The sequence below is a fragment of the Equus przewalskii genome, chromosome 5 (genome assembly GCF_037783145.1).
Source record: "Equus przewalskii isolate Varuska chromosome 5, EquPr2, whole genome shotgun sequence".
Taxonomy (NCBI): Eukaryota; Metazoa; Chordata; class Mammalia; order Perissodactyla; family Equidae; genus Equus; species Equus przewalskii.
In genome coordinates, this window is record NC_091835.1 from 40,682,288 (window position 1) to 40,692,152 (window position 9,865).

Here is a 9,865-nt window from a genome sequence, read left to right on the forward strand (position 1 = left end):
AAGAGATTCTCCTTCCATTTCGTTTTGTGTCTTGAGAGCTTAGCTTGTAACCAGTGAGAGGGTACTCTCCTTGGTCTCTGACAGCTGAGGGGCTGGTGTGCAGGTTGTCAGATCTCTGTCTGGTGGCTAACCGTCAGGCTAGGAAACCTGACACAGGGCGTGCATAAGTCACAAGTGCACAAATCTATCTGACCACACCAGCTCCCATGGGAGTTTGTCTTAACAAGAGGTCTCAGTCCGTAAGAGGTCTTCGTCATCTTTTTCTTTCATTTTCTAGTTTGTGCAGGGAAAAAGTCCCATTCCAGTATAGCCTATCCAGTGTAGCAGATTAGTGGGTGTACAATTGAAGACTTTCACTTTTGTGAGAGATTAGAGCTTCCTTACTGCTTGTGACAACAAAGGTATTTGATTTCTTAAGCTGTCTTTGGGAGTAACTCTAGACTCCCGGGGTGGGGGCGGGGGCGGTGTGCTGCATCTTTTGCACCATCTTTGGGGCTGCCTCTTGTGTTCATGGTTAAGTCATAAAAAAGCTTATTGGTTTAGAGTCGCATTGGAATAGATAGGTCTTTGGAAATTTGTATTTTATATCTTAAAGGCTTGTTTTAATATTTATTTTTTCAATTGAGATATAATTGACACGTAGCATTGTATTAGTTGTAGGTGTAATGATTTCACATATGTATACACTGTGAAATGATTACCACAATAAGTTTACTAAACATCCATCGCCACACATATACAAATTGTTTTTTCTTGTGATGAAAACTTTTAAGAAAACAGTCATGCGTCACATAATGACATTTTGGTCAACAGCAGAATGTAAATGTGACAGTGGTCCTGTAAGATTATAATCAAGCTGAAAAATTGCTATTGCCTGCTGACATTGTAGCTGTCATAAGGTTGTAGCACAATGTGTTACTCTCGTGTATCTGGTGATGCTGGTGTAAACAAAGCTACTGCACTGCCAGTTGTATAAAAATATAGCAGTACAATTATGTATAGTGCATAATACTGGATAATGATAATAAATGACTATGTTACTGGTTTACATATTTACTATACTATACTTTTTTATCATTATTTTAGAGCATACTCTTTCTACATATAAAAAAAAAGTTTACTGTAAAACGGTATGCCATGTTACAACAGCAGAAGTTTCATATACATCTGGTGTTTACCTCATCTCTTGATTGCATCATTTTCTCTTGTGCTTGATTTAATCTCCTATTGTTTTGTTCATCACGGCCCCTAAGCATACAAAATCCATTGCTAATGTTGCAAGTAAGAGGCTATGTTGAGTGATTGACCTGGACATGAAATTATAAGTGATTAAGGACTATGAAGGTGGACAATCAGTGATGGTTATTGCTCGCCAGTCAGGCATGTCCCATTCCACCATAGCTATGATCTTGAATAACAAGAACAAAGTGACAAAAGCCGTTAAAGGATCTGTTTCATTGAAGGCAAAGAGACTAAAGTAAATTCAGAAAACACCTATATGAGACATGTAGAAACTTCTAACAACCTGGATGAAGACCAGACACAGAAGTGTATCCCTCTCAGCACCAATGATGATCACAGCCAAAGCAAAAAGTTTATTTGCAATGTTGAAAGAACAGACTGGATCCAACTACAGTGTTGAATTTACTGCTAGTACTGGATGGTTTAAACCATTCAAGAATTGTTATTCATTATATAATGTGAAAATGAGTGGTGAGTCTGTGAGTGCTGATGTGAAGGCAGCTGAAGAATTTTTGGAAACTCTAGATAAGCTGATTGTGAAGGAAAATCACTTGCCAGAGCAAATATTCAATATAGATGAAATGTCTCTATTCTGGAAACGGATGCCTAAAAGGACATTCATTCATAAGGAAGCCCAGTCAATGCCAGGTTTCAAGGCTTTTAAAGACAGGATAACAGCCTTGCTTTGGAGAAGTGTTGCAGGCTACAAATTGAAACCCTTTGTAATCTGGCACAGTGAGAACCCCAGGGCCTTCAAGCATATAAATAAGCACACACTGCCAGTGTACCGCAGAAGCAGTAAGAAGTCACGGATGACCCAGCTTCTCTTCCAAGATGCCCTCCTGAATTGTTATGCCAGGGAAATGAAGAAGTGCTGTTTGGAGAATCACACACTTTTCAAGATTTTGCTTATTGATGATAATGCTCCTAGATGGTCTCCTTTTGTAGGTGATCTTCATCCCGACTTCAAAGCGGTGTTTTTCCCTCCAAACACCACCTATCCAACCAATGGATCCAACCAATGGATCAAGGAGCTAACAGCAGCTTTTAAGGCCTACTAAATGAGGAGGACATTCCCACCGTAACTGAGTAACTGAGGAGGACACTGATGTAATTATGGAAGGATTACAATGTCTATGACTGCATCAAGAACCTTGCTTTGGCTTGGGGTGATGTCACCAAGGAGTGTATGAATGGCATCTGGAAGAAGACACTCAAGAGGTTTGTCCATGATGTCAAAAGATTGGCGAAGGATGAAGAGGTTGTAAAAATCAACAAGGCTGTCGTTGAGATGGCAAACACTTAACCTGGGTGTGGATGAGGATGACACCGAGGCGCTCCTAGAGGCAGTTCCTGAGGAATTGACTAATAAGGAGTGGTTAGAACTGGAACAGGAATGCGTAGTTGAAGAAGAAGCAAGAGAAAGGAAAATTGCAGGAGAAAAAAAAGAACTCCCAAGAAAATTCATAGTGAAGGGCTTAGCAGAAGCTTTGGTGACCTCAACAAGCTCTTTAGAAAATTTGAAACCATGGACTCCCACACTGAAAGGTTTTCATTAATAGAGAGGAATGTTCATGGTGTATTATCTGTTACAAGTAAATCTATGACAAAAAAAGAAATAACCAAGTGAACCACAGTGGATATATTTCTGAAAAGAGTGACATCTTCTCAAGAAGAGCCTTAGGCAGGTCCTTCAGGAGGTGTCTTAGAAGGAGGCATTGTTATCCTGGGAGATGACAGTTCTATGTGTGTTATTGCCCCTGAAGACCCTCCAGTGGGACAAGATGTGGAGGTGGAAGAGAGTGATACTGATCATGCTGACCCTGAGTAGGCCCAGGCTAATGTTGTCTTAGTTTTTAAGAAAAAGAGTTTAAAAATTAAAAACAAATTTTTAATAGAAAAAAGCTTATAGAATAAGGATATAAAGAAAGAAAATATTTTGTACATCTGTACAATCTGTCTTTTAAGTTAAGTATTGTTACAAAGGAGTCAAAAGTTAAAAAAAATTATAAAGTAAAAATGTTACAGTAAACTAAGGTTAATTTATTATTAAAGAAAGAAAATTTTTAAAATAACTTTAGTGTAGCCTAAGAGTACAGTGGCCAGCCCTGGTGGTCTAGTGGTTAAGATTTGGTGCTGTCACTATCATGGCCTGGATTTGTTTCCTGGTCGAGTCAGTTGTTATACTGTGGCAGCTGTGTGTTGCTGTGATACTGAAAGCTATGCTACTGATATTTCAAATACCAGCAGGGTCACCCATGGTGGACAGGTTTCAGAAGAACTTCCAGACTAATACTGGGAAGAAGGACGTGGCCCCCCACTTCCAAAAAAAATGGCCACGAAACCCTATATATAGCAGTGGAATGGCACCGGAACATGAGAGGATGGCACAAAGACCAGGGGTGTTCTGCTCTGCTGTACACAGGGTTATTAGGAGTGGGAATCAACAAAGCAGCAGTAACAACAACAAAGTGTAAAGTATTCATAAAGTCTGCAGTAGTGCACAGTGATGTCCTAGGCCGTCACGTTCACTCACTGCTCTCTCACTGATTCGTGCAGAGCAAATTCCAGTCCTGCAAGCTCCATTCATGGTATATGACCTAGACAGGTGTACCATTTTTTATCTTTTATACCACATTTTTACTGTACCTTTTCTATGTTTAGATATGTTTGGATTCAGAAATATCATTGTCTTACAATTGCCTACAGTATTCAGTACAGTAAAATGCTATATAGGTTTGTAGTCTAGGGGCAATAGGCTATACCATCTAGGTTTGTATAAGCTTACCCTATGATGTTCACACAATGATGAAATCATCTAACGACGCATCTCTCAGAACATATCCCCATCATTAAGGGACACATGACTGTACTCTTTTAGCAAGTTTCAAATATACAGTACAATATTGTTAACTATAATCACCATGCTGTACCTTACATCCTCAGGACTTATTTATCTTATAACTGGAAGTTTGTACCTTTTGACTACCTTAGCCCATTTTGCCCACCTCTGACCCCTGGCTCTAACAACCATCAATCTGTTCTCTGTATTTATGAGGTCAGGTGTATTTTTTTTAGATTCCATATTTAAGTTTAATCATACAGTATTTGTCTTTCTCTGTCTCACTTATTTCACTTATCATCATGCTCTCCAGGTCCATCCATATTGTCCCAAATGGCAGGGCTTCCTTCTTTTTTATGGCTGAATAATATTCCATTGTACATACGTATACCAAGTTTTCTTTACCCACTCATCCATCAAAGGACACTTAGGTTGTTTCCATGTCTTAGAATTGTAAATAATGCTGCAGTGCACATGCAGTGTGCAGATATCCCTTAAGGATAGTGATTTTGTTTCATTCAGATAAATACCCAGAAATGGAATTGCTGGATCATATGTAGTTCTATTTTTAATTTCTTGAGGAATGTCTATACTGTTTTCCATGGTAGCTGTACCAATATACGTTCCCACCATCAGTGTACAACGCTTCCCTTTTCCCCACATCCTCGCCAACACTTGTCATTTCTTTTCTTTTTGATAGTAGCCCTTCTAACAGGTGTGAGGAGATATCTCTATGCTTTTGATTTGTATTTCCCTGATGATAGCAATGCTGAGCATCTTTTCATGTATTTGTTGGCCATTTAATATATTCTTTGGAAAAATGTCTATTTAGATCCTCTGCCCATTTTTTAATCAGACTGTTTGGGTTTTTTTGCTATTAAGTTGTATGAGTTCTTTGTATATTTTGGATATTAACATCTTATCAGATATATGACTTGCAAATCTTTTCTCCCATTCTGCAGGTTGCCTTTTCATTTTGTTGATGGTTTCCTTTGCTGTGCAGAAGCTTTTTAGTTTGATGTAGTCCCACTTGTTTATTTTTGCTTTTGTTGCCTTTGCTTTTGGTGTTAAATCCAAAAAATCATTGCCAAGACCAATGCCAAGAGGCTTACTGCCTATGTTCTTTTAGGAGTTCTATGGTTTCACGTCTTACATTCAAGTCTTTAATCCATTTTGAGTTGATTTTTCTGTATGGTATAAGATAATGGTCCAGTTTCATTCTTTTGCATCTAACTATCCAGTTTTCTCAACACCATTTATTGAAGAGTCTGTCCTTTCCCCATTGTATATTCTTGGCTCTTTTGTCATAAATTAATTGACCAAAAATATGTGAGTTTATTTCTGGACTCTTTATTTGGTTCCATTGATCTATGTGTCTGTTTTCATACCAATACCATAGTGTTTTAATTGCTATACCTTTGTAAGATAGTTTGAATTCAGGAAATGTGATGCCTCCAGCTTTGTTCTTCCTTCTCAAGATCACTTTGGCTATTCGGGGTCATTTTTGTTTCCACACTAACTTTAAGACTGTTTGTTCTATTTCTGTGAAAAATGCCATTAGAATTTTGATAGAGATTCCTTTGAATCTATAGATGGCTTTGGGTAGTATGGACATTTTAACAATGTTAATTCTTCCAATCCATGAGCACAGATTATCTTTCCTTCTATTTGTGTCCTCAGTTTCTTTCACCAATGTTTTATGGTTTTCAGTGTGTAGATCTTTCACCTCCTTAGTTAAAATTACTCCTAGAAATTTATTCTTTTTGATGTAATTGCAAATGGGATTTTTAAAAATTTTTCTTTCTTATACTTCCTTAGAGTATATTTTCGTATACTAATACAAACTGATTTTTGTATATTAATTTTGTAACCTGCAACTTTACTGAATTTGTTTATTAGTTCTAATGGTTTTTTGGTGGTCTTCAGGGTTTTCTGTATATAATATCATGTCGTTTGCAAATAGAGACAGTTTTATTTCTTCTTTCCTAATTTGTATGCCTTTTATTTTTTTCTTGGCTCATTAGTCTTGTTAGGATACCCAGTACTATGTTGAACAAAAGTTGCTAGAATGGGCATTCTTGTCTTGTTCCTGGTCTTAAAGGAAAAGCTTTCAGTTTTTCACAATTGTGTTATGTTAGCTGTGAGCTTATCATATATGCCTTTAGGATTTTTTTTAAGAGAGTTTTCACCCTAAAACAAATATCCAGTTGGTGCTTATGGGAAGATTTGATTGAAAGAAAAAAAAAGGGAAAAGAATTGGAGAGTGCCTTGGCTGCTCTGTAAAAACAAACTCCTTTAACAAGATTAGGAAATGGAGATCAGACTTAAAATAAAAGTTAAGAATTGTAAAAGACACTTTTTGTGAGACTTATGTAAATATTGATAGCTAGAAAACAGCTTTAGCGAAGGCCCTGAGAACGCTCAGCAAGACTGTTCTACTGTTCCTTACTGTGTAATCAGACCTCGTCAGCTCCAGCCTCCCCATGCAGTGCCCTTTAGGAATGTATTTTGGACCTCCACCACAATGCATTCATTAGACTGTCCTTTGCTTAAAATAAAATTTTAAAACTTATATAGTAATTGCCCTAAATTTAAGAAAATATGCCTCTAAATTCTTTCTCAGAGAAAACATACGCCATTTCTCTGTCTCTTGGAAACGTAAATCTTACCATGGCCTTAAAATGTAAACCTCCAAGAAGATAACTTTTGGCTAATGCAACCATCTATAACTGCCTGAGATGGAAAGAAAGAAAAAGAAAAAGAGGCTTTTTGGAAACAAATTGTTACTTGATATTTTCAAAGGGTCCTTCACTCAAAATTTAGTATACTGTCTTCATAAGATTTCTTATTAAGGGCAAATGAAAATCTCAAAGGTCTTCTCCACAAATATTGGTAAGAAGTTTTAGCCATCATTTAGCAGATGTGAGAGGATTTCTCAGTCTGAAATGGAACAGGAGGATGTGAAACGGAGAATCTCACACATGCACCCTCAGAAGAACGAAACATAAGAATCCCAAGACTGATGTTCCGGAAATGCCTGATTGACAGAAGACTGACTTATCTCCTGACCAATGAAGATTCGCTGAGGATCTTGCCGTTTTCTAGCCAAGGAACTTACTGCTTGGACTCTGTTTGGACTTCCTTCTTGCACTCCTTGCCCGTAAATATAGCTCACCCCAAGCCCTTAGTGGAAGTGCCTGTAGCTTGCTACAGCATGCGTTTCCTGAATTGCAATTCCTCTGTTATTCCCAAATAAACTCAATTTCTGGTAATTCGTGCTTGCCTCAGTTTACCTCTTTATTTGGGTCGACACAGGTAACCTTAACTTGCTCTATCTGACAGAAACACAATTGGGATCCAACTATTTTATAAAAACTAGTGAGTTTTGTATTATTGTACCTGACCCATGGATAAAAATTCTAAATGAATGCTATAAGATCTATATTTGTGTCTGTCTGGATGTTTATATATGTCTCCATTTGTATGTTTTCTACATATGATATTTTTCTACCTCTGGATTGTATTGCCAAAATTCATAAAAGAGCTCTGCTTTAGTTGGCTTAAAAAAAAATAACCAGGGGCCGGCTCAGTGGCGCAGCAGCTAAGTGCACACGTTCTGCTTCTGCAGCCCAGGGTTCGCCGGTTCGGATCCCAGGTGCGGACATGGCATTGCTTGGCAAGCCATGCTGTGGTAGGTGTCCCACATATAAAGTAGAGGAAGATGGACACGGATATTAGCTCAGAGCCAGTCTTCCTCAGCAAAAAGAGGAGGATTGGCAGCAGATGTTAGCTCAGGGCTAATCTTCCTCAAAAAAAAGAAAAGAAAGAACCACTTATATAAATGAAGTGTTTCTAAAACTGTCAGAAAAATAAGAACTAACCCAAATCACATTCTTTTTCAAGTCCACATGATCTCAGACAATCTTTGGTAAATAAGGCTAGTTTAATGTTGTTAATTAAGTAAAAACAGATATGTCCCAAGAGTTGTCATTAAGTATAATGCAGACGTACAATTTTATTCTACCTGGGTTTACTAATCAAATAAGCTTATGTTTAAGCTTATAAACTGTTTAAGATTATAAAATGATAAATTCATTCTAAGGCATATGTTTAACTCTTAGGTTCTTTACTTCTGTGATTTTTAATATTTGCATAACATCCATAGGTCACAAAACTTGTTAACAAGAAATTAGGGATGGCCAGCTTTGTCTAATGTCTCATGAAATTTTCATGAGCAATCCAAGTGTAATTGTTAAGAGCATGTCAGTTAAATGGAAGTGGGATGAAAGTTTATAACTGAGTCTTTCTGCTTAAAAGTAGTTTCCAAAATTTTTTAGTTAACTTAAAACTTTAAGGTTATACTAAGTTAAATGGTGGATATTCACTGACTATCTAGATTATTTCCAAATAAGATAAAATACTAAAACATTAATTGCTAAACATAAATTTATCTACTTTTGACCTCTTATTGCAGACAGACTAAAGATATTTGGGCCTGTTACTAAATATATTCTTTTATCAAATTGCAAAATTGTACTATGAGAAAATATATGCCTCTAAAAATTATAAAATTGGTGTATTCATAAGTTTGTTAATCACCTCCAGGATGCTGATATAAATAATACACAGTTCACAATTGCCTACTTCCTTGTTTTCACTGGAAATTAAGGTTACTAAGGGTTAAGAATTCTAATCAATGTATGTAAATGAATTACTAGGAATAATAAAGATGAAGGAAACATTTCTGTATGCAAAGTATACAAGGAAAATAAAATGTTTTTGGTAAGGCAGATGTGAGAGATAAAGGATGTCTTTTTGTTTAGGAAAAAAAGAGTAATTTTGTCCAAAAGTAGTTTGATTATTTACAAGTTGTTTCAGATGAGAAAGATGAAAATAAAGGACAAAAACCTGGAGAAATGTAGGAAGCTGTAAAAGAAAACAGAGAGAGAAAATCTTCTCCTGCGGTCAAACTGGCTAAAATTAAATGTATTTATCATAAAGTTTTAAAATGAATTTTAATATCAATAGTGTACTGATCTAGAAATTGAGTATGGATTATTGGTCTGTTCTTAATAAGGTATTGTGAAAGGTTTTCCTTTGCATAATCTGCCTAGAAAACAAAAATTTTGTGTCTCATCAAAATAATTTCCTATGCTTTGTGTTCTCTTTATCGTGTTTCGAGTACTTAAGAAAACTGAGACTTCTTAATATGGAAAGCGCTAAGGTTTATTTACAGTCATGTGACCTTCTGTATTTGCTTTTGAAATCTTTTATTGTCGCTTTGGTTAAATAGATAACCAACTATTGTTTAATAGTAACCTGTGATCCTATCTAATCAGGTGTTCAAATCTTTCGACATTTTTTTTTAAATTTCCCAAAATCAAATTCTAAATGCAGTCTTTTTTACCCCAAGATAACTTTGAGGCTCCCCAGAAGGCACCTGGAAAATTTCAAAGGATTTGTTCTCTCATTTTGTAAAAGAAAGATGTTAAACTAATTAGGTTTATTTGATATGTTAACAAGGGAAGCATTGTCAAATAAGAAGCAATTCTTAACCTTTTTTAGGTTATATTTGTATGGATATATGTTATTAATATAAATGTTTCAGAAATTTTATAAAGTTCCTAGAATTTGTCAGTATCTTTGCTATCCATAATATGGCCTTGTATAATGTCACCAATCATAATTGCATATATTATAAAATGTTGTATGTCACAGAAGAATCTAATTTACCTGGCAATCATGCTATCATGAGCTCTCATCAGATCTTTAACCATGGCC